This window comes from Rutidosis leptorrhynchoides, chromosome 4 (genome assembly GCF_046630445.1).
Source record: "Rutidosis leptorrhynchoides isolate AG116_Rl617_1_P2 chromosome 4, CSIRO_AGI_Rlap_v1, whole genome shotgun sequence".
NCBI lineage: Eukaryota > Viridiplantae > Streptophyta > Magnoliopsida > Asterales > Asteraceae > Rutidosis > Rutidosis leptorrhynchoides.
Window position 1 is genome coordinate 421,240,555 of NC_092336.1, and position 5,216 is coordinate 421,245,770.

The following is a 5,216-nucleotide window of genomic DNA, read 5'->3' on the forward strand; positions in this document are numbered from 1 at the left end:
TTTCCTTCCGTTCATTCTCGGGATCAAAGGTTTCACCTCTATTATCCAATTGGGTGAAATTCGAGGTGTCATTATCTATTACAGCTCGTAGTTCATTTCCGATGGATGACTCGTCTATTGAGAATATTGGGTTGGAAGGTTGTGGAATGGTGAAGTTCGGTTTGGCCTCGGGGGTAAAATTTTCAACGTTATCGAATTCCCAAGAGTACCAATTTGTCACCCTTACTTCTTCTTTATCCATTGATGGATCGATGATTTTATCGGTAGAGGCTAATGTGTCGATATGTTGTGAAATTGGTAAGACTGAATAAAAAGTATCATCGGGATAGTTGGTGATTTCGGAGCTCTCGAATTCATCAAAATTCGATGATATGAGATTTTCTTGCACACTACTCCTCAGATCAACAGGTGTGTAGTCTGATAGAGTTTCAGCTTGCCGGTTTACAAACTCTCTCATTTGTTCATTTTGAGCATTGAGTTCTTCGAGTTTGATTTTCATATTGTCTAATAAATTTTCAGACACGTAATTTTCCTCGTCTACTGGTTGTTGAGTTTGGAAATATTCTTGGGAATAATCCCAATTTGAATTGTATTCTTCATAATCATTCCATTCAGGTTCCGTGGGTGCGTAATTTTTCATAGGAACGTAATAATAACATTCCCATGTTGAGTGATAATCTCCACAGATTTCACAACCAGTTATTGTTTCGTCATTCGTGATCCAAGATTGACCGAACGAATTGTCATCAACACCCGTTTGAGAGTATTGATTTAATTGATTTTGGATATCAAAAAGAGTCTCCATAGCCTTGTTTTCAAAATTTTCCATTTTATTGCGATGGCCAAATTTTAGCTACAATGTGGTGCATTTACTAATTATCCTATTAGTTATAAAAATAGAAAAACTTATATAAGTTGTCCAATTAATAGACTTTTCTGCTTTTGCCCACGTTTCGAATAGCCAAAAGATGCAGCAGGGAGCCAGAACCCTTTAAACCGGAAGCTCACAACTCAGCCACTAACAAATCCAACTATTACTACGAAGCAGAAAATTGTCAACGTCCATTAATTTAACCACTTAAATAATTTTTCTTTTCGTTTGAGATATTAGATAAGAAATAGAGAAAATTTCTAAGTCCTAAAAACTAAAGCGTCGAGAAATAAGAAAGAAAAAGAATGCGCGTCGAAAAACGTCGAAAAATAAAAATAAGAAAGTAGCGAGTCGTGACTTAAAAGGCACTAAAATTTTAAAATCGTCGCAAAATTCTAAAGCACCTAAATCTTAGTCTAAAGAAATAGCACTTAAGGGATTTTACGGCAAAGCCTAAGAATCTATACATATAAAATAACTACGGAAAAACTAATTTTAAAACTAATTGCGAACGAAAAATATATAAAATATTACGATTACACTAAATAAAAGGATACAAATTATAAAAAGTGATAAAATTACTTATTTTTATAAAAAATATTATTTTTATATTTTAATTTTATATTTTATAAAAGTATTAATTTTTTATATATTAAAACTAAATATAATTAATTATAACTAATTAATTTAAAAACTTAAACTAAATAATAATAATAATAATAAAGTAATTAGGGTTAAATAATAATAATAATAATTAATAATACCCCGTAATTAATGCGAAATAGGGTTTCTGGTCAGGCTGGTCAGGGCGGCTCCGCGAGTCGTGGAGTTTTAAGCCTGCAAACTCCGCGAGTCGTGGAGTTTGAAAAACGTTTTTTTTTTAATTTTATATTGTTTTTCTAAAAATATATATAAATATATTTATACAAAAATAAATTAAAAATACAGCGTTTCGCCGAGTCCCCGGCAGCGGCGCCAAAAACTTGATGTTAAAGCTAAGGGGTATATTTTACTAGAAAATACTATTAAATACGATACAATTTTACACAAGATATTTATTTATTTATAGAATGGATATACTTAAACCTTGCTACAACACTATAGGCAGTGTACCTAATCGTAGAGTAGTATAGTTTTTAGTAAGTCCGGTTCGTTCCACAGGGAGCGGGCTTATTACACACTATATTTTTAAACAATTATATTTGTACAAAATATATATAATTATATATAATAATATATAAAAGGGGGTTTACCGTTTAATGACCGGTTTGTCGATTTATATTTTAAGCGAAGCGTATAGTAAATGACGATATTTAAATAACAATATAAAATAAATAACAATAATTAAAATGACAATAAATAAAAGTATGAGGAAATATGAAATAAAATATATTATGCTTATTTAAACTTCCGTAACCATGATGTTTGACGTTTTGATTTTAATTTATTGTCCTGGGTTAATTGTCCTTTGTCCTGGATGTATTTGAAACCTATCTGGTTTTTGTCCATAATAGTTCATCGGTCATAATTATAAACTGCTCGGCAAATTTAACCTTATACCCGAAGTCAAATATTCCAACTAACTGGGGATTCGAACTGTAACAAGGTCTTAATACTTTGCTTAATGAATACACCAGGTTATCGACTGTGTGTAAACCAAGGTTTTAATACTTTATTAACAATTACACCAATTACCCTTGAATGTAATCCACCCCTGTTTTAATGAGTCCATTGACTATTAATCCATCCCCGTGTCCGGTCAAATGAACAATAATTCGTACTTATAAATATCCCGCCCATCGTGTCCGATTAAGCGTATGTGGTTATATATAGATACGTCAAATCATAACCTTTATATTAAATTAATGAGGTATCATTAATTTAATATAAAGCCCATTAATAACCCATAGTCTAATTTCCACAAGTGTCGTTCTTTTGTCCAAACCCCAATTATGGTACAAAGCCTAATTACCCCGTCTTTAATATTTAGTCCAACATCATGATTACTTTGGCTCAAATAAGCATAATAATAACTTAAGTACGAGACATTAATTTAAAAAGGAGAACATAACTTACATTGAGTATTTATCGCGTAGTGTTACACGGACAGAATTTCGACTTCAAAAACCCGTAAAATAACCTTTACATAACCCGAACTAATCTAATATAACACTAATATATATATATATATATATATATATATATATATATATATATATATATATTATATTTATTTATTTATTATCTTACGGAGTATATTATTGTTATTTATATTTTTATCGAACGAATGCATGGCCTTTTATAGGCGTTTTGATTTCTGACAGCTCCGCGAGTCGTGGAGTTTTTGGCCTTCAAACTCCGCGAGTTGTGGAGTTTGATTTTCCAGCTCACATCATTTTGGATCTTTGCTTGTCGACGTTATTAAATAATAATATAATATATATATATATATAATTTTTAAGAATTATTTATATATTATATTTTATTTATGTGCATAGTTGACTTGTAATTTTTGGTCCGTTGCGTCGGGCGTTGATAGTTGGCTCAGGTCCCGGTTCCGGATTTTCGAACGTCCTTGCGTACAATTTAATATCTTGTACTTTGCGTTTTGTAACTTGTACTCTTGTCATTTTTAGACGTTTTTCATCAATAAATTGAACCTTTTGAATTGTGTCTTGAACATTTGAGCTTTTTGGACGTTTTTGTCTTCAAATCTTCGTTTTCGCCTTTTGTCTTCGCACTTATTTATTTAAAAAATTACAATGAAAATATAATACAATTACATATGAAAACCTATTATTTAGGAGGGATATTGCTATGAAATATATGTTCCTTTTTAGCCTTATCAGACATCACGCATAATGCCACCGTGGCTATAGGTTTATATAAATCCATTAAAACAAGGGCAAATGATTCTAGTGGCGAATCTAGAATCGTAACTCAACGGGGTCCTAATTTTCTTCCGATAATTAATTAACCAAAAAATTAAATGTGTCGGGTCTGGTAGGGTCATTACAAACACCTTCAAACAAAAGCATATCATTGATACAAAAATATCATATATTCAATCTACTAAATACTAAATACAACTTCTACATTTAATTACGTGGTTTAATATAATAAAATTCATTCAAAATTGCATCATTACTAATATCATCTAACACATTTTTCTCAATATATGACATTACACAATAATTCATAACTATCCACACAACTTTCGCATTGCTATTATCAAACACTAATTATAACTTATATTATGTAAATTAACAATTTTTTTAAGTCTATAAGTAAATAAATAAGTAAAAACCCTAACTAATAACCATCTACACAACAGATTCCAAAAAGTAAATTATATATTAAAATTGAGAGTTGCAAAATTGGAATAAAAATATGGATAAGTGATCATATATATGAATGACCATTTAGAATTGTAGTTACAATATTGTCAAATATTGAAAAACAAAAGAGTAATTAAGTCTTATCGTGTTGAACAAAAGCATAAAGGGTGTGTATGTGTTACTGTATATGAGAAAACAAAAAAAAAGGTCTCACTTTTTCTTTATATATTTATATTTACACCTTTTCTAATGACACCCTTATGAATGTCATTTAAAAATTATTACATGCATATCACGGTTGTACATAGGAAAACTAACTTTAACCAATAAAATGTACCACAGTTATTTGGACAAGTTACTTTTTAATACTAGAGTAACAACTTTTTTATTATATTTATTAGTGGCTCATACCATAAAATTATAGTGAACTAATCTATAGATATTTTTAGTGACTAGTATTCTAAAATTATAAACTTTAAAAATATAGGGGGTCCTAAAATTATATTTATTAGTGTCTAGTAAATTTTTTAATGATCGTACGTAAACAATTTGTGTAACTAGTAGTGTCACATGACCCCATGAAGATATATGTAGGCTCGCCACTGAATGACTCGAAAAAGTAATATAAGTTACACAATTTGTCAATAAATGTAAAATGAGTTTTGCTTAACCCCGAAAAGAATTACGTGATTTAATTTTTGTCCGAAAAGGATTATGTTGAGTCCCCAAAATAATTAAGGATTTAATTATGACAAAACAGAATTTATTTGCACTAAAATGTTATGTGCAGCCAGCACAAGTTTGTTTATGTATAAACAGCAGATTTCGCTGTGTCAAGTGTTTAGTATGCTGCCTAGTCTACCAGCACAAGGTAGACAGTATTCTTCAATTAGCACAGGATGTGTACCCAGCAATTCAAGAATATCAAGTGTCTCAGCAATGAAGAACCAGCATAGCTGGAATGCAGCTTACTACACAAGACAGCTATGCTCCATTACAAGCATAGT